Genomic DNA, 21,690 nt, shown 5'->3' with positions numbered 1-21,690 from the left:
GATATCTCTAACGGTTTGGCCGTGGCGAGGAAACGAAATGATGGCGAGAAACGAGAAACAGTCAGAGTGTTATAACTTCTGCATACATTAATTGATCTTGATGAAACTTCAGCGGTGTGTTCGCTGTAAGAGGCCGATCGCATGGATGTGACTATTGTGAGTCAAAGTTATAGCGCCACCAACTGGCAGAAGGAAGTGTGTCACTTTCAAAATGCTTTAAAATCACCCACTTATTGTTACACGATTTACTTCAAACTTTATGTGTATAATGTAAACACCCGGCAGATGTAGACGTGTGAAAGGATTATTGATATCTTAAATACTGTTGTTGTGGCAGCTCTTCAAACTTGAATTTTCTTTTTTGATGCCTGGTGCAGGGGCTCAGTAGCGCCACCTTCAGACAAAAGTGGGGTATTGGTTTCATACTTTGACCTAGAGTCAGATATTTTGGTTTGAATGTGGAACACATTGCAAATGAACTTTGAAGCTCCAAAAAGCACACAAAGGAAGCATAAAAGCAAGGAAGTGTGTTATAACTTTTGCATATATTAACTGATCTCGATCAAACTTCAGCAGTGTGTCGCATGGATGTGACTACTGTGAGTCAAAGTTATAGCGCCACCAACTGGCAGAAGGAAGTGTGTCACTTTCAAAATGCTTTGAAATCACCCCCTTATGTCTCAATTGAACAAACAGTTGATAAAGAAATCGGGTATCAATATATTGAATTATGAATTATTGCAGTGATCAACTTTAATGTCCGGTTAAGATGAAAATAAACTATTGCTCTGTCTAAGCCATTATCTTTCTGAAACACGTCACAAAAACTTACAGAAACTGATAACACAAACATGATGTTGGAAATATACACTTATCAGAATAGTTATATTAAACTTTAGTCTATTTCAGTTAAAGCCATTTCAGTTATAAAGCTGTCTCATGTAATTTCTCCTTTAATTCTATAATATAACCACTAGGTGGAGTTCTAAGCCTATTTTCTATATTCTCGTTGTTTTAACGTATGAAGAAGACTTGTACATGTTGTTGAGAACGCAGTAAAGTGTGACGCATATTTCGTTCTGTGAGTTTTATGAGTACTCCGAGTCTTTATTAAAACCAACACATGAAACATATGTCTAAAGAAAGTAGGGATGGGCTGATCGATCCGAACGTATCAAAACGTCCGAGAATGATGATCAAATTTCAAAATGCTTTGAAATCACACTCTTATTTTTATTGTAAACCTGTGATAAAACATCGATGCTTGTGTTTTACATTTTTAAGAAAACAAAAAAAATGGCAGCAAACAACCACTTTTATAATTATTGTTTTGCGATCTTTGCGATTGATTTTCTTTCTGATTAATTTTCTGATAAATCTACCATTTGTTGTTGAAATGACGTAGTTCCAACGGGAGCGCGAAGTGGAGGGCGGGTCCACCTTCTTCATGTAGCCAATCAGATGAGCTAATCGCTAACTCTCGATTTACTCTTATCTGATTGGTTTAAAAACACGCCAGTCACCAGAACACATCTTTAACATAATTTGGCTCAGACCCGTTCTCGTTGCTGCAATGGTACTTTTAATAATGCACACATGCATGTTAAATAATAAATAAATAAAAGAACAAATGAATAAATAAATGAATAAATAAACCATGATTACTTAAGGTTACAAATACACACACACACACACACACTCCATCATTGCAATCTTGACATCGCAGCCTGTTCATTATATCCGCAATAAAATATAATAATAAAATAGTAAACCTAACATATAAAAGTTACTCTGTTTAAATTAGGGCAGGGCGATAATATTTATTTAGACTACGATGATAAACTTTTGACATGTTTACTCGATATGGATAGACCTAACAGCCTATTACAAAGCAGAAATAAACGGACAACAGCCAGTCAGAACGCAGATTTTGGCTTGTGCGTCTAAGTACACGACCATTTGCTAGCAGAGTTAAACGGATTTTATTCAACTTTGAGGAAGTGCAAGTTTAGCGATACTTGGCTTGAAAAATCTGAATTTCGTGCTTGGTTAAAGCCAGTTGCAAATAACGCATTTGAAGCCTACTGCTTATGCAAGAAAGCTATTAAATTGGGAATGTTGGGTGTACGGGCGCTGGAGTCTCATTCAAAAAGTGAAAAACATCTAACTGCTGTCAAGGGTCTCCAGCAAACGACAGCCATCAGCCATTACGCGCTTTGGAATAGCGGATGATGACTAATTTCCAAAATCACGGGACCGTTCGTGCTGATGTTCGACGAAAGTCTTAATCGCACCACCAAAACGAAACAGCTGGACCTGCACGTACGTTTTTGGGAGGGCGGGCAGGTGCAGTCAAGATACCTGGGATCCCAGTTCATGGGTCATGCAACTGCCGAGGACTTAATGAAACATGTAAAAGTAAGTAAATGTTTTATTTTAGCAAATAAATAAATTTGAGCTAAAATTATTTTAGCTGTTACGACTTTGTTTATAGATTATTATTTTTTCATTAGCAAAAGGGTGATTAGAGTGGTATTTTCTGTTGAGAACTCTGTTGCACCCTGTTGACTTAAATGGGGCGCGTTCTCTTGAATTGCTTAGTTACCAATGATCGCTGCGTTAACTCGACAATCGACTACTGTGGACTTCGACCGAAAACAGGAAGGCCCTGTCCCAATATGCACACTATGCCCTAAGGCCTTCCTCGAAGTGGACACTTGTTGAAAGTGCACTTAGCGGAGTAAGTGCGCAAGGGCCCGAGCTGTGAAAAGCAGAATTGGGACAGTTTTGCACACGTCACTATCTACGTCACTTCTGTTGTGATCAGGAGAGCAAACATAACGTGCAGGGTAGTCCGATAGACTTCTATTTATCTCTGAACCGGAGCCTGTAGCGTTGAAATTTGACGTCTTGGGTAAGCTCACCGCAATGGTCTGCTGCGAATGGGTCGAGACTGCAATAAATAAAAATAAAAAGGAATAGGCTACAATAAATGATCTATGGCAGGGCTAGTATAATGGTGGCCCCCAGATCATCTTTATCTGGCCCTCCAACAGTTTTTTTATGTTTAAAAACCCTCACAATCTGATATCAAAGTGCCCTCTCAGCAAAGGTTTAGCGCGTTCATAGGCAACCGCATTCATCGGTGAGTTTAACAACGCTCATTGTGGTGTACAACCCCATTCATCGGTGAGTTTAACAACGCTCAACTGCAGGTAAAGCGGCATTCAGAGGTGAGTTTAACCAAAACAACGCTAAACTGCATGTGGCTAATGTTTACACTCAGGGTACATTACTGCATGTTTTCCATAACGTTACGACGTTCTCAATATAATTCATAATCCCACGTTTATAATGAACAACGCGTTATGGTTATTGTGTTATTAAAAACTGTGTACGCAGGTGTTACAGTTAACATGGTAACACTAAGTTACACCTGGTTTACTTGTATGTTACTGATTAAGAAGTAATGTCAAAAAACAGTTATAACTGCATGAAGATGAATGGTAACACAATACTGGCAAAATACTGTTTACATCTTGCAAATGCATATGATTCAAGACTAGAATTCCCCCAGAACGGAGGGAGGGCGGGGTGACCAAACCTCATTATCATTTAAAGTCATATGCACTGAAACGGCGTGCTGAAAACGGAGCTGTTTTTGAGCAGTTAAAATTAGTGTTTTCTTAAAATACTAATGAGAATTTTTAATAAAAGTATATTACAAAGTTTTCATTTAGACCCTAAAGATTCATATTAACTTGTACAAAAATGGCATTATATGACCCCTTTAAGGTTACAAATACACACACACACACACTCCATCATTGCAATCTTGACATTGCAGCCTGTTCATTATAGCCGCAATAAAATATAATAATAAAATAGTAAACCTACCATATAAAAATTACTCTGTTTAAATAGTCAGTAGTACAATTCGTATCATTCACAGTAAGCACCGCTCCACTGTGATGTTTCCAAGCATATTTTTGCGCATGTAAAGAGGATGATTTTCTACGTCGGTATTGGAGCGTGAGTAAAGTACAAAGCCTATAATAACTGGCAGAAGGCAGTAAGAGAAACAGGAAGTCTGTTATAACTTCTGCATACATTAATTGATCTCGACGAAACTTCAGCAGTGTGTTCGCTGTAAGAGGCCGATCGCATGGATGTTGCTATTGTGAGTCAGTTATAGCGCCACCAACTGGCAGAAGGAAGTGTGTCACTTTCAAAATGATTTTAAATCACCCCCTTATGTCTCAAGTGAACAAACAGACCAACAGAAAGTCAGATATTTTGGTTTGAATGTGGATTTCTTGGAATTTGTACACATCTTCTCGACGGTCGAAGCGAGCTTACGTTATTGCCCGTCGTGCGCGGCGACCCTAAAGGCCCAAGGGTGGCGGTGCCACCGGCTTGGGCCCGTCATCGCTGCTCGCAGCTTTAATTCTAATTGATTCTGGTGGGTTTGTACATTCAGCTACAAGCATACGTGAAAGCATCATTGCAACGGCTGGCTGATCAGATCACAGACATGGAGCAGCAACACCTGGACTCTCTTATCATTATTCTGGGAGATTTTAATAAAGCTAACATCACCTGTGAACTGCCAAATTACAAACAACACAGCACATGCCCCACCAGAGACAAAAATATACTAAATCACTGCTATACCACTGTAAATTATGCATTTTGTCTGTCCCAAGTGCAGCTTTAGATCACTCTGATCACTTTCTGGTTCATCTTCTCCAGACCTACAAGCAGAAACTAACTCAGATAAGCCTGTAGTAAGGACTGTAAAGAGCGGACGAATGAAGCAGAGCTGGGACTATAAGCCTGCTATGACTGGGCTGATTGGAGTGTTTTTGAGGCTGCCGCCACATACCTTGGCGAGCTCACAGATACTGTAACATTATCAGTTTCTGTGAGGGGAAGTGCATCCCTACTTGGGCATTTGTATCATTCAATAACAATAAACCATGGTTTACAGGGAAACTCAGAAAGCTTTGTCATGCCAAAGAGGATGCTTACAGAAGTGGGGATAATATATTGTACAATCAGGCCAGGAATACACTCACTTAGGATATCAGATTGGCTAAAAGAAGCTGCTGGGAAACGCTTTCAGCCAATGACCCTGCATCTGTGTGGAAAGTCCTGAAAAGCATCACTTAGTACAAGACACTACTCCCTCGCTCTGCAGAGAGTCAACTAATGGCTGAAGAACTGAATGTGTCTTACTGCAGATTTGAAAAGCCTAGTCTCACGCCCTTCCCCTGCTCTGATCTCCACTTCACACACACACAAACACACACACAACACCTCCTGGAGCCCCCCTCCTGCTACTCAATCTGAACATATGATCTGTGAGGAGGATGTGTGGCGGATCTTTCGGGAACAAATAACTAAGAAAGCTTCAGGCCCAGATGGTGTTTGACCTACCTGTCTGAAAGTCTGCACTGGCCAACTGGCCCCATGATTGGAGTGTTTTTGAGGCTGCCGCCACATACCTTGGCGAGCTCACAGATACTGTAACATTATCAGTTTCTGTGAGGAGAAGTGCATCCCTACTTGGGCATTTGTATCATTCAATAACAATAAACCATGGTTTACAGAGAAACTCAGACAGCTTTGTCATGCCAAAGTGGATGCTTACAGAAATGGGGATAATATATTGTACAATCAGGCCAGGAACACACTCACTTAGGATATCAGATTGGCTAAAAGAAGCTGCTGGGAAACGCTTTCAGCCAACGACCCTGCATCTGTGTGGAAAGTCCTGAAAAGCATCACTTAGTACAAGACACCACTCCCACGCTCTGCAAAGAGTCAACTAATGGCTGAAGAACTGAACGTGTCTTACTGCAGGTTTGAAAAGCCTAGTCTCATGCCCTTCCCCTGCTCTGATCTCCACTTCACACACACACAAACACACACACCAACACCTCCTGGAGCCCCCCTCCTGCTACTCAATCTGAACATATGATCTGTGAGGAGGATGTGTGCCGGGTCTTTCGGGAACAAAGAACTAAGAAAGCTTCAGGCCCAGATGGTGTTTGACCTACCTGTCTGAAAGGCAGAAACTAAATCAGCTAAGCCTGTAGTAAGGACTGTAAAGAAGTGGACGAATGAAGCACAGCTGGGACTATAAGCCTGCTTTGAATGCGCTGATTGGAGTGTTTTTGAGGCTGCCGCCACATACCTGGACGAGCTCACAGATACTGTAACATTATCAGTTTCTGTGAGGGGAAGTGCATCCCTACTTGGGCATTTGTATCATTCAATAACAATAAACCATGGTTTACAGAGAAACTCAGACAGCTTTGTCATGCCAAAGAGGATGCTTACAGAAGTGGGGATAATATATTGTACAATCAGGCCAGGAACACACTCACTTAGGATATCAGATTGGCTAAAAGAAGCTGCTGGGAAATGCTTTCAGCCAACGACCCTGCATCTGTGTGGAAAGTCCTGAAAAGCATCACTTAGTACAAGACACCACTCCCACGCTCTGCAAAGAGTCAACTAATGGCTGAAGAACTGAACGTGTCTTACTCCAGGTTTGAAAAGCCTAGTCTCATGCCCTTCCCCTGCTCTGATCTCCACTTCACACACACACAAACACACACACCAACACCTCCTGGAGCCCCCCTCCTGCTACTCAATCTGAACATATGATCTGTGAGGAGGATGTGTGCCGGGTCTTTCGGGAACAAAGAACTAAGAAAGCTTCAGGCCCAGATGGTGTTTGACCTACCTGTCTGAAAGGCAGAAACTAAATCAGCTAAGCGTGTAGTAAGGACTGTAAAGAAGTGGACGAATGAAGCACAGCTGGGACTATAAGCCTGCTTTGAATGCGCTGATTGGAGTGTTTTTGAGGCTGCCGCCACATACCTGGACGAGCTCACAGATACTGTAACATTATCAGTTTCTGTGAGGGGAAGTGCATCCCTACTTGGGCATTTGTATCATTCAATAACAATAAACCATGGTTTACAGGGAAACTCAGAAAGCTTTGTCATGCCAAAGAGGATGCTTACAGAAGTGGGGATAATATATTGTACAATCAGGCCAGAAATACACTCACTTAGGATATCAGATTGGCTAAAAGAAGCTGTTGGGAAACGCTTTCAGCCAATGACCCTGCATCTGTGTGGAAAGTCCTGAAAAGCATCACTTAGTACAAGACACTACTCCCTCGCTCTGCAGAGAGTCAACTAATGGCTGAAGAACTGAATGTGTCTAACTGCAGATTTGAAAAGCCTAGTCTCACGCCCTTCCCCTGCTCTGATCTCCACTTCACTCACACACAAACACACACACAACACCTCCTGGAGCCCCCCTCCTGCTACTCAATCTGAACATATGATCTGTGAGGAGGATGTGTGGCGGATCTTTCGGGAACAAATGACTATGAAAGCTTCAGGCCCAGATGGTGTTTGACCTACCTGTCTGAAAGTCTGCACTGGCCAACTGGCCCCATCTTCATAGAGATCTTCAATAGAACACTGGAGCAGTGTGAAGTTCTGCTTCAAATGCTCCACCATCATTCCGGTCACCAAAAAATTAAATCACAGGACTTAATGACTACAGACCTGTCGCTCTCACATATGTGGTCATGAAGTCATTTGAGTTTTGGCCTATCTGAAGGACATCACTGGACCCCTGCTGGACCCCCTTCAGTTTGCTTTTTGAGCAAACAGGTCTGTGAATGATGCTGTCAATATAGGACTGAATTATATCCTGCAACACCTCAACAGACTTTGGCTTATGCAAGGATCCTATTTGTGGACTTCAGTTCAGCCTTCAATACCATCATGCCTGATCTTCTCTCAACCAAACTGACCCAGCTCTCCATGCCCACCCCCATCTATCAATGGATCGTTAACTGTAACCCCTGTTCCCTGATAAAAGCGGAACGAGATGCTGCACTGATTTAGCACTTTGGGAACAATTTTAGGTGTTACAAGCTGTGAATATGTGTGCAACACATCAATGAATTGATATATAGCCTCTGCTGTTGACTTAAGGACATAAGAGCTCGGAGTGGCATGAACATCCAAACTATATCATCTTATGAATGTTTGCGTAGAGGACCAGCCTGCCGCATCACAAACATGCTGCAGAGGGACACCTCTAGCCATGGCTTTAGAGGAGGTGAACCCTCTGGTAGAGTGAGCCACGATACCTAATGACAAAGCTTGACCGCGCGCCTCGTAGGCCAGGGCAATAGCGTCATAGTCTGCTTGGTGGCAGCCGCCCCCCCCTGTTGCGGCCCCCATGGCAAACAAATAGTTGCCCTGACTTACGCCACTGGCTAGAGCGGTGGACATAAGTCTGAAGGGCATGGACTGGACAAAGTCCATGAAGTCCTCCATGCTCCGGTATTGTAAAGTCGAGAAAGGAACCTTAGGCAAATAGTCAGGATGAGGGTGCAAAACAGAGCCTGTTGATCTCCATTTCTTTTTTAGAGAAGTAATTTCCATAAGAAAAAAACATTTTGAGAGTCAGAAGTTTATCAGACGCTGACCCTAGAGGTTCGAAGGGGTCTCAACCAGCCTAATTGGTAAGTCTCATGAGGGGATCCTGGTCCTAGTGGGAAGTCTCAGTTGCATGGCTCCACGAATGAAGCGAGCGAGCAGAGGATGTCTCCCCAACGGCACACCATCAACCAAGGCGTGGCAAGCCAATAGCGTGGCCACGTAAACCCTGAGAGTGGCGGGGCATGTGCCTGCTGACAATTTTTGCAGAATGTCCAGAACTGAAGCAATCTGGCAGTTAACTGGATCTGCATTTTGTGCACTGCACCATCTTTCAAAGACACCCCATTTATTGGCGTAACTTTTTCTGGTAGAGGGGGCCCTAGCACTTAGAATGGACTCGATAACTTCAGGTGAAAACCCAGCGTCCCTCAGTTGGTACCCTCCAGGGGCCAAACATGAAGGTCCACAGCTCGGGCCGGGGATGATATATTGTCCCCTGTACCTGGAAGATCCCTCCTGTCCGGAATCACCCAAGGCGAGCTGTCAAGGAGAGACATTATCTCCGAGAACCATATCCTGTTCGGCCAACGTGGTGCTATCAGTAAGAGGCATGATCCTTTGCTGGCGAACTCTGGCCAAGGCTCCAGGGAGCAGAGAATCCGGAGGAAATGCATACAGGCGCATTCTGGGCCATGTATGTGCCATTGTGTCCAGACCCAGGGGGCCTAGGTGACTTGGAGAGAAGTAGAGGGGACATTGCGCTGTCTTTTGGGAGGCGAAGAGGTCCACTTCCACTCTGTAAAATCTCACCCAGATTTGTTCCACTACCTCGGGGTGGAGTTTCCACTCCCACGTAGGTATTTTCTGTCTGGACAGTTGAGCTGGCGTGAACATAGACCTCCTTAATGGTTCATGTAAGAGATTACTGCTGTGTTGTCCACCCGCACCAGGATTATGGCAGCCTCTCAATACTGGAAGAAGTATTTCTATATGAAAATATGCGTCCATGAGATTGATCGTGACAAACCAATCGTGATTTGAGACAAGACCGTCTTGACAGTTAGCATCTTGAGCCTCGAAGGTCTAAAATCGGACCCAATCCCCCACCATTCTTGGGAACCAGGAAGTATCTTCTGTAGTAACCTGACTCTTTCTCTGGAAGAGGAACTATGGCCCTTTTGACCAAGAGATTTTGCAGTTCTTTCCACAGTAGACATGCTTGTTCCGGTTTTACGGTAGTGGAGACCACGTCATTGAAACGCGGAGGACAGCAATTCTGTAGCCTTTTTCTACTGTTCTTAGAACCCACATAGAAACACCTGGCAGTAGCTTCCGCACTGCAAACTTGATTTCGTTCAATCACCAAATCAGACAGAAGGAAACTACAATGGACAAATGCTGAGAGGAATATTGGTGCCCCCCTGCCCACCCTCCAACACCTGTACATCTCCAAAGTGAGGAAACATGCAGGTAGAATCACTCTGGATTCCACACACCCTGCCACTCCCTCTTTTAACTGTTGAGAGGGCGCTCAGTGCTCTGTAGCGCCAGGATATCCAGGCCCAAGATCAATTTTACCCTCAGGCCATTTTCCTTATGAACAATTAAACTGCCTCCAGACTCCCCCATATTGCAATAATCTAAATACATATCTCATGTACATATGTAAATTCACATATTTAATTCAAAAACCATACATACCCCTACCTTGCACATACATTACCACTTGCACATGTACATATGCCAATCTGTTATATGTCCTATTATTTGTATGTCTATTTATACTCTTACCTTTTTTATATTCTGTGTCTTACTGCAATGTTCTGTGGGCACATGTTTCTCCTATAACCAAAAAACGAGGCACGCGCAAGAGATGTGCTGGTGAGGCGATCATATGGCAAAGAGTGTGGCTGTGCCCAAAATCGTTCGCAAATACACAGATGTACCCACATTCATCAACGCTGGATAACAGCACCCTGACCATTTCTTTGGCATCCGATGAAATGCACTGTTGCCACACACCCACACTGCTGCAGGTGAAGTTTCATGTGGCTTGCTGAATGGGCATGTGAAGTTGAATTCTTTGTCGTTGATGACAGCTGTGCAGTTGTCCGCTGTTCTGTCCTTCACGTTGATTCTGACCCTGCAGTCAGACCAACCTGCTTTAAACTGTCTCGCATTGTTCAGACAAATGCACACGTCACCCTGTGTCGCCGTCACTCTCAGAGGTGGAATCGCTATATCAGTGTGGTTATATTGCTGCACATGGTCGCAGTTGTCCGCAGGTCGCTTTGTTGGTGTCTTTCCTTTCTCCAGACCAATCACAGCTTTGAGCACATCAGTCATTTGCTGTGGAATCAGACACTTTGTTTCTTTTGCTGTCGCTACAGTCAGTGGGACAGCTTTCCAAGCATGAGACATTTGTAGACAAAGCCAGCAGCTCGTTGATATCTCCAGTTCTTCCTTTTGCAGCATCGCCAGAGCACAGGCCTTGTTCCCTTGACAACTCATCATGGCCTTCTGCACTTCAGGATTCGCTTGACCTTTTCTTGTGTCTCTGTTTCCCATCCAAGCCATCTCTTCCTCCGTCTCTTGTTCAAGCTCAGGTGCCTGAAAAGGTTTCGTCGTTGTTGTTGGAGCTGCTTCAACTATAATTATGTCAATCGTCTCATACCAGTCGGTTCCTTCTTTATCCAGTCCGCAGTAGTACCTGCCTTGATCAGAATTTCTTACTTGTCTCAGCTCTACTCGCATTCCATCCCTGTTGCTGCTGAGTCTGTGGTTCCTTTGCACTCTGAATGGGTGCCACGGTCTCCATTTCTTTCGTTTGCTAGATCAGTACTGCAGCTGTGTGACCAGATGGGTGCCACGGTCTCCATTTCTTCCGTTTGCTAGATCAGTACTGCAGCTGTGTGACCAGAACGTGTGAAGGAGTTCAGTCTTTGAAGCACTCAGAGTCTTATCTGTATTGCTGATTAACGGTGCCCAGCCAGATGCTGTTTCCACAACTAGGGCTGCCTGCCTCTTCTTCTTGTATCTGGCTCCTCTTAAACACACACAGCTAGAATGCAGGGGTCTGTTGTTAATATTCCTTGAATTATTTTCAGTTCGTACCTTTTCACGATGATTACTGCTTGTGACCACACGATGGATCTTGCTCCAAGATGGCGGCGCGGTAGCACACAGCGGCCACTCCGGATCCACAATGGTGCTATTTTTGTTAAAAAAGCCCGACTTTTGCAACACATGGACATCGGAGCAACAGGTGTTTGTGTCCACCATCGCCAGACACTACTGAAATATAAGACTCATGCAAAAACCAAGCTGCATGATGACCTGCAGGAGGCGCTATGCGTACTCAGCTTGCTGCGGAGACCAGGCCTCCAGTCCTCGGCGTCGCCTGATGCCGGTGGCCGGGGGAGAGGACGTCGTAAGCGGTGTGCGAGAAAGCGGAAGCGTGGAAAGAGGGCGGGGGTCCATGCTAGGCTAAAAACAAACCCTAGCCGGCCGGCTCTCCCGTCTATCCTGCTCTCAAATGTTTGCTCGCTGGACAATAAACTGGACTATATCCGACTCCAGCAGGCTACGCAGCATGAGTTTAGAGACTGCTGCGTCTTTGTTTTCACGGAGACGTGGCTCAGCGACATAGTTCCGGATGCCGCCATTCAGCTAGACGGGCTCGCCTCGTTTCGTGCCGATAGAAATACAGCTCTCTGCGGTAAGACTTGCGGTGGTGGCTTGTGTGTTTACATCAACACGGAATGGTGCAAGAACTCTATGCTAGTCTCTAGTTACTGTTCATCGCTGTTGGAGCTTGTGACTGTTAGATGCAGACCTTTTTATCTACCACGGGAATTCACCACTGTTTGCATAACCGGAGTTTACATTCCCCCCAGCGCTAACGCTAAGGAAGCGCTCTGTGAACTGTATGGGGCTATGAGCGAACTGCAGAACGCTCACCCCGACGGAGTGTTTATTGTCGCCGGAGATTTCAACCATGCAAATCTCAAGACAGTGCTCCCTAAATTCCATCAGTATGTGGACTTTGCAACGAGAGGGGCGAACGCGCTTGATCTTGTTTACACAAACATCCCAGGTGCGTACCGGGCGGAGCCCCGGCCCCACCTCGGCCACTCAGACCACATCTCTGTTATGTTAATTCCAGCATACAGACCGCTCGTCAGACGCACAAAACCGCTTCAGAAGCAGGTGAAAACCTGGCCAGCAGGAGCATCTCTGCTCTTCAGGACTGTTTTGAGTGTACTGACTGGCACATGTTCAGGGAGGCTGCAACATATGGCGATTCTACCAACTTGGAGGAATACACAGCATCAGTGACCAGCTACATCAGCAAGTGCATTGATGATGTCACTTTCTCCAAGACCATCACCACACGCTCCAGCCAGAAGCCGTGGATGACTGCGTAGGTGCACACGCTGCTGAGGTCCCGAGACTCCGCCTTCAGAGCAGGCGATAAGGCAGCCCTAAGAACAGCTAGGGCCAAACTGTCACGGGCAATCAGAGAGGCAAAGCGCGCTCACGCCCAGAGAATCCACAGTCACTTCCAGGACAGCGGTGACACGCGGCGCATGTGGCAGGGCATCCAGGCCATCACCAACTACAGGACAACATCAGTTGCCTGTGACAAAGATGCCTCCCTTCCAGATGCGCTGAACGACTTCTACGCTCGGTTTGAAGTGCAGAACGACGTGATGGCGAAGAAGACCACCCCTCCTCCCAACGACCAGGTGCTCTGTCTTACCACGGCAGATGTGAGGAAAACTCTACATAGAGTCAACCCATGGAAGGCTGCTGGACCAGACAACATTCCTGGCAGAGTGCTCAGAGGACGTGCAGACCAGCTAGCAGATGTTCTTACCGACATCTTCAACATCTCTCTGAGCAGCGCCGTCGTTCCAACGTGCTTCAAGGCCACCACTATCATCCCCATGCCAAAGAAGTCTTCAGTGTCCTGCCTCAACGACTACCGTCCCATCGCACTTACACCCATCATCATGAAGTGCTTCGAGAGGCTCGTCATGAGGCACATAAAGAGCCAGCTGCCCCCTCACTAGACCCACTGCAGTTTGCGTATCGTTCAAACTGTTCAACGGACGATGCCATCGCCACAACCCTCCATCTGGCCCTCACCCACCTAGACAATAAGGACTCATACGTTCGAATGCTGTTCACAGATTTCAGCTCAGCATTCAACACAATCATTCCCCAGCACCTGATTGGAAAGCTGAACCTGCTGGGCCTGGACACCTCCCTATGCAACTGGATCCTGGACTTCCTGACTGGGAGACCTCAGTCAGACCGGATCGGGAACAGCATCTCCACCACCACCACACTGAGCACTGGGGCCCCCCAGGGCTGTGTGCTCAGTCCACTGCTGTTCACTCTGCTGACTCACAATGCACAGCTCGAACCACATCATCAAGTTCGCCGATGACACGACTGTGGTGGGTCTCATCAGCAAGAACGACGAGTCAGCATACAGAGAGGAGGTGCAGCGGCTGACGGACTGGTGTAGAGCCAACAATCTGTCTCTGAATGTGGACAAAACAAAAGAGATGGTTGTTGACTTTAGGAGAGCACAAGGTGAACACACTCCGCTGAACATCGACGGCTCCTCTGTGGAGATCGTCAAGAGCACCAAATTCCTTGGTGTTCACCTGGCGGAGAACCTCACCTGGTCCCTCAACACCAGCTCTATCACCAAGAAAGCACAGCAGCGTCTCTACTTTCTTCGAAGGCTGAGGAAAGCACATCTCCCACCCACCATCCTCACTACATTCTATAGAGGGACTATTGAGAGCATCCTGAGCAGCTGCATCACTGCCTGGTTTGGGACTTGCACCGTTTTGGACCGCAAAGCCCTGCAGAAGATAGTGAGGACAGCTGAGAAGATCATTGGGGTCTCTCTTCCCTCCATCAAAGACATTTACAAAAAACACTGTATCCGCAAAGCACCCAGCATTGTGGACGACCCCACACACCCCTCACACAAACTCTTTACCCTCCTGCCGTATGGCAAGAGGTGCCCTCACGGCCAGACTGTGTAACAGCTTCTTCCCCCAAGCCATCAGACTCCTCAATACTCAGAGACTGGTTTGACACACACACACGTGTCCTGAGTTGCACTTTAATTACTGTCACTTTATAACTGTCTGCTACCCCAATAACTGCTATGTGCATAGAACACTATCTAATAGTATGTTATGTTTACGTTTTTTTTAGAAACTGTCATCTTTTTGCACTACTGTGTACTGGTCGGCGCTGCACTTTGTCTATTGTCCTGTTCATTGTCAGAAATTTGTTGTACTGTCCCGTACTTTTTGCACGTTTGCACGTGCACTTTATATAGGTATATATAGGTATTTTATATAGGTATTTTATTTCGTTGTGTAGTCTCATGTGGTCCTGTGTTGGTCCTTTGTTGATTTTATGTAGCCCCATGGTCCTGGAGGAACGTTGTCTCGTTTTGCTGTGTACTGTACTAACTGTATATGGTTGAAACGACAATAAAAACCACTTGACTTGACTTGATGGGGTTCACTCTGCACACAGGCCGTGTTATTCTCTGTGGTTGGCCTTGCTCTTCCACTGATAGTGGTACTTGGTGTTCAAACTTGATCTCTGCGTTTATTGACATTCACTCGGAACAATCTCTTCCTGTTGCTGATTCTCCTGCGATGTGGGCGGAACTTTCCTGCAATGGTTGGCATGAACCCACGTACCTCTCTCTGCAACCCTCACTGCGTGTGAGTCGTTAGTAGCACTTGGAATGGTGCCGGCCACCTTTTCGCCTTCCAGCTCCTTCTCCTCAGGTCATGAATCACAACAAATCGCCAGGCCTGATTTTAGGCAGGAGGGTTTCAGCAACCTTCCCCTGAGCAGCTCTCACCTGAACACAAACATTGGACAACAGAGAATACATTTCTTTGCAATAATTCAACATGTCATTCTCACACAGATCTGTTGATGGCAGCCTCTGTCTACCCCCCTCTATTCCCATGAATGGGGGTCTACCAAAAAGTATTTCAAATGGACTTAAATTTGTTTTGACTCTTTTTCTCCTTCTGGTGTACATCAACACAATTGGGAGTGCTTTAACCCATGTGAGCCCAGTTTCCTCACAGCACTTAGCCAATTTGTTCTTGATTGTTTGATTCTCCCTCTCAATAGTGCCTCCACTGGCGGTGTGGTAACTGCAGTGTCAATGTCAATTCCCAAAAACTGACCCACCAGCTTTATTGCTTCATTGACAAAATGTGTCCCATTGTCCGAGCTGATTTTCCTTGGAATTCCCCATCTAGGAACAATCTCGGTTAAAAGAGCTTTCGCTACTGCTGTCGAGGCTTGTTTCGAGGTTGGGAAGGCCTCAACCCATTTGGACCACATGTCAACCATCACCAGGCAGTATTTCTGTTTCCCACAAGGGGTTAACTCGATGAAACCCATCATCAGATACTCAAAAGTTTCCCCTGATGGTGGTTGAGATACTATAGGTGTTTTTATCCCTCTTGCCACGTTATGTGTGTTACAAATGACACATCTTTTGCAAAAATTTTCAGCAAACCACAATTCTTTCATTTGCGCAACCGTCCCCTCTTTTGATACATGGTCTAACCCATGTATCAACTTCCCATAATGAGGAAAGAAGTGTTTGGGTAAACAAGGCATGCCATCACAGCTCATCCACACATTCTCCTTCAAACTACAGCCAGATGCCTTCCACCGTTTTTTTCCCCTTGCCTGTGGAAAAGGTTTGCATGCTCTGTAAACAAGAAGAAATGTTGAGGCTATTGTCAGATATCAAAGCATATGTAGTCTCTTTTGTCTCCATCGCTGCCGCGGCCTTCTCTACCGTGTCTGCTCGTGTGTTTCCTGTTGAGACTGAACTGTTATTGTTAGTGTGTGCTGCGCATTTGCAAATTGCGACCTTGTCTGGTAAAAGAATGGCCTCCAAAAGCTCAGACACAAGAGATGCATTTAATATTGGTTGACCATCTGACTTCAAAAATGTTCTGTGCTTCCATAAAGCACCAAAATCGTGTGTTGCCCCAAAGGCATAACGCGAATCTGTTTAAATTGTCTGCCAAGTTTACATGCTTCTGTTAAAGCAACCAGTTCAGCTGCCTGAGCTGAATAATTTGATGGCAGGTTTTCAGATGTCACGACCTCAAATTCAGTGGTTATCGTGTAACCAACCTTATTCTTTCCTGTTTGTGGATTTTTGGAAGCCGACCCATCCACAAAGAGGATATTGTCACAATTGTCTAATGGCGTGTCTAATAGATCTGGACGCGGTGTGCACACCTGTTCAAGCGCTGACAGACAACAGTGATGTCCCTCGCCATCCTCCTCTGTGGGGAGAAGTGTGGCAGGATTCAAAGTTGTGCATCTTTTAACAGTTATGTTTGGCATGTCCAATAAAATTGTGTGGTACCTCAGCCATTGGGCTGTAGATAAATGTGACATTCTCTGTTCTTGCAAAATCATGGAAACTGTGTGTGGAACCATCAAAGTTAAATCAGAATACCCCACAAATTCCCTGGATGCCAGTACTGCCAGTTCAGCAGCCGCCACAGCCCTCAAACAGTGTGGTAGACCTGCTGTTACTGCATCAAAATTTGGTTGAAATATATGCCACAGGTCACAGTCTGTCTCCATCAGTCTGCAAAAGAACAGAAGTCATAAACCCATTTTTCTCATCAACCATCTGAACAAACGGTTTGTTTACATCTGGCAGACCCAAAGTGGGAGCAAGAGCCATTTGCACTTTCATGTTAGCAAATGCCTCTTCGGCTTCGCTCGTCCAAACAAGCTTGTCACGTGACCTCAGCCCTTTCCCCGTCAAAGGCTGTTCAAGAATGGCATAATTAGGAATAAATGTACGACAATAAGCACACATTCCTAAAAATTACAATAATTGTTTTTTCGTAATTGGTTTTGGCACATCTTTTATGGCCTGTACACGTTTGTCACAGATGGATTTACTGTTTGGTCTGATAACATGTCCCAAAAACTTTATTTCCTGTTTCACAAACTGCAATTTTGAAAGACTGACTTTGTGTCCCTCCCCCTCTAGGTTCTTCAAAAGGGACACAGAGTCAGCCACACACGTAGCTTCATCACATGCACAGATCAACAGATCATCCACATACTCCACTTCAATCTCAAAATCACATTTTGATATAAATGCTCCTACACTTTTCCTGTGTTTCACTTCTGCACTTATTTTCAGCCCAATTTGTTGCTTTCATGCATTCTCTCACAAAGGGGCCCAAATCTGCCCACAGCTGCTCTTTGGCCTTGATCACTGATAAAGTGTGTCTCAGTGTTCCCTGCTATCAAATAGAACTGCATTTGTTTTTCTGTCAGGCAAGCTGAGAGCGCACACACATTTTCTGTCCAGAAAATCTTATCAAATTTCATAGTCTCATTTTCTGCCCATTAAACCACCCCTCCTCATATTGTGGTTTCTGTTCAATTACGACATGTCACGTGCAATGCAACTGGTCAGGCATCATATTTTCTGTGTTAAATGACATTGTTCGATCCTTTGCCAATTTCAAGATCATTTTTGCCCAATCATCATTTTTCACACACCATTCAAATGCCCACTGCAGTTCAAATTTAGAACAACATATTTGTGGTTCTTCCTCAATGCTAATTCCAAAGGAACCCCCCAAGGGTCAAATTCAATTCACACATTAAATCTCTGGCCATTAGAGGTACAGGACAAGCTGGTGAACACAAAAACGCATGTTTAAATGTCCTCCCCTTCTCTGTCTCACACTCCAAGGGCACTGTGAATTTTTCAGAAACCAAATGGCCCTAGGCCAAAGTGCCCTTTATGCACTGAACCTGTCAATTTTGGGACACATGGCAAGTCACATGGTCGTATCGTAGTATGGCCAGCCCCAGAATCTACCAAAAAAATGTACTAATGTCCCCTCAACTAACATTTGATATCTCGGCATTTGTAAAAACCCTGAACTTTTGTACATTCTCAAACATTCATCCGAAACATTATCACATAAATCTTCATCAGTCACACTGAAAGATTTGCAAGCATTGTCTTCATTGCAGAGAGCAGTATGTAAATCAGTGTATGTGTGTGTGGTTAAAAAATGTTCACTTCCCTTTTTTTGGAGCAGCTGCCGATCGCCCTGTCTCCTGCCCCCTCCCTCGCTGCTCTCCTCTCTTCCTCAGTCTGCCTTTTTCTTCTCCTGACAGTCTGAAGCCCAGTGTCCCTCTTGTTTGCACAGCCTGCATTTCGTGCATTCTCTGAACTCATGGTCGTCAGTCTCACACAAGCCGCAATTCCACTTCCGCTGGTTTCTGTAGCCTCTCTTCTTTTTGTCGGCCCACTTCTGCTGTGGTTTCGATGTACTGACATTAGACTGTAGTCGCACAACTGCCAGCTGAAGATCTTTTCTCCCCCTTCGCCTTGAATTTGTCTTTCTTTTTCAGCAGCTGTTCCTCTGCGTGTACAGCGTGTGCCAGGGTGGAGGTCAGCCCCCGCTCTTCCATTCAATGTAACTTGCTTTCACTGCTTGTGCGATCTCAGGTCTCAGAAAAAAGTTCATTCAGGTCTCCTTCTCTGTCCGAGTCGGGAGAAGCTGCTTGTGGTGCTTGTCTCCTGGGCGGAGAGCAGTCGAATTCGGGGTTCAGTTTAAGGGCTTTCAGCTCTGCCACGGGATAGTGATGATTATATGCTGGCGTCGCCAGCACAATCGTCGTTGCATGTGGGGAAACACAAACATACTTTTCATTAGTTGGTTCTGGTGGTGCTGACACACAAACAGATATTTCACACATTTTATTTTTGTTTTTTCCCTACACTTTTCAATCCTACATGCTAATTCTTTCTGCATTTTCTTTTGTTCTCTTCTATCTGCTTCCTTAAGCCAACAGCCCACTGTCTGTTCACATTATCAAATTTCACACATGTTGAACACAGCCACAACAACCTTTGTGCCCCGCTGCCCTGTTCCACTGATTCTCGCACCACTCTCAGTCTAGTCGTGCTCAGTGTTCCCTCTCCTGGGGTTATCATGGTATTTGATCAGTTTCAATCATGTCCTGCATACATTTTCTCCTATAGTTTTTTCTCATTTGACAGAAAACCGGTGTATCAAATTTGGCAAGCTTGCTTTGAGATTTCCCCATACTGGCTGTTTCTGTTCCTCTGTGGATTTACCGTTCGACGCACGTCTAATAATCTGTCGGACGTCTCCAACAGATCTGATTTCTTAACCCAAGATCAGCTAAGGGTGCACTCCCTAGTGCTTTGTTAATTACGGTGTGCCCAAAATCTTTCTCTGGAGTACGTTCCAGCGCTCAGTATTTCAGCCAACCTAATTAAACAATTTTTGTGAGAACTCAGTCTCTGTTTAGAAAACCTCTTCACCTGTTCGTAGGTCTCAGTTTCTGCTCGAGAACCTCTTGTACTCGCACCACAGAAAACAGTTCCAGCCACTATGGTTCACTCACTTTTATACCAAAAAAAATAATTTAGTCGTCCCTTACCAGAGATATTTGGGTTGCCACAGGTTCGTTTTTATTTGATTCCAGTGGAGTTTCTCCTGGCCCTGATTCGGTCGGCCCCAGGTGGCCAAACACCGTCCGCACTCAGGTCCAGAAGGCACTTCCAAGGAATCCCACTATTCTGACACCAAATTGTTGTGACAAAAAAATTATTAACCAACCATTATCACTGCGTAAGAGACACTCTGAATCAAACAGTCTTTTAAAATAATTTATTCTTGCAAGAAGGACCCAGTCATTACACAGGAGTTAATCTGTGCCATGAGTGAGACGAGAAGGGGAGGGCTGACTTGTATTTTATACCTCTTTTATCCCAAGGTCTCTGACAGAAGCAGATCCTCCCCCTCTGCATTCCTCAGGCACAGGGGCATTCCCTTGCAATGACTATCACTGATCAATGAGTATCAAAATTTCTACAACAACAGAGACATGGAACTATAGACATCAAGATAGAATTCTTTAAAAGCATTATTAATATCAACGGCAAGGTAAATGTTTCACCACCAGCAAATTTCACTGTGAGAATGGTAGAAAATATATCTAGCCAGAAGCTTCCCTCCATCCTCCAAAACTCAACCTTCCGTGACAAAATAGTATTATATCTGTATTTCAATCTGGCCATTAGACGACATTCAGCACTTTAGCACTGCCTTAGCACTTTTAAAATTCTCTTCCAATTTCACGAGTTCTTGTGCTTTGGATTTTTGTGCCTCCCAAGCCACGTCCACAGAGGATACTGACGATCAGTTGGTCTCCATATAGACATTGGTTTCAGCTTTTAGCATTTGTTGGAATTCTGGATTTTGTAAAAGGGATGCATAAAGCACTAACTATATGATTTCTTTTTCTCCGTATGTGGAAACACTCCTTAACACACCACGGCGTGATCTGAGACTAAAATGTTTCCAATTGAGTAATCAAAAACAGATGAAATGAGGGACTAAGATATAAAAAGAAAATCTATTCTCAAGTAAATCTTATGGACTGATGAAAAAATTTATAGTCCCTACTAGATGGGTTCAAAAGTCTCCAAATATCTGTAAGACTGTAAGCCCGTTTATCGGTCCAATTGCGCTCTCCAATAATACGGGTGAAGGTCTCAACGTGTTACTGTCTTTCTTGTTACGCAACACAACAAGATTAAATGAAATACATTTTCTCTTATGTATTACCTCTTTTTTTCATCTGACTCCATAAATGAAAAAGGTTTTTATGATATCTGAGCATCATTAAAAGTGAGCGAATGTTTGATTATTCCTTTTAACTCCTTTAATTATATTTTACCCGTTTAGATTAGGAAACTATGTTGCTTTGAGGTCCTCGTGTGTTTTACTCTACACTGCGGGTCTTACAATCACAAGCGGCCAGTATTGGATCATCAAACAGAGGTAATTGCTATATACCTAAGATTGGTCACATTCACGTTTACACAACCAAAGATACTTTAGTATAGCCCCCATGGAATTGCATACATTTGCATTTTTTACGTTTTCTTCAGTGGAGGTCACGGCCACTATTACAGATGTAAGTTGACCAACATAACTTCTCTTGTTTTAGATTTGGATTGGCCATGCGTGGTTATCTGGAGAAACATCAAATTAAAACAGGGGTAAGACACACCCGAATTTAGACTGCTCAAGCAGCATTT

This window comes from Xyrauchen texanus, chromosome 10 (genome assembly GCF_025860055.1).
Source record: "Xyrauchen texanus isolate HMW12.3.18 chromosome 10, RBS_HiC_50CHRs, whole genome shotgun sequence".
In the NCBI taxonomy this organism is placed as follows: Eukaryota; Metazoa; Chordata; class Actinopteri; order Cypriniformes; family Catostomidae; genus Xyrauchen; species Xyrauchen texanus.
The sequence above is the reverse complement of the archived record's forward strand: the minus strand, read 5'-3'. Positions refer to the sequence as shown.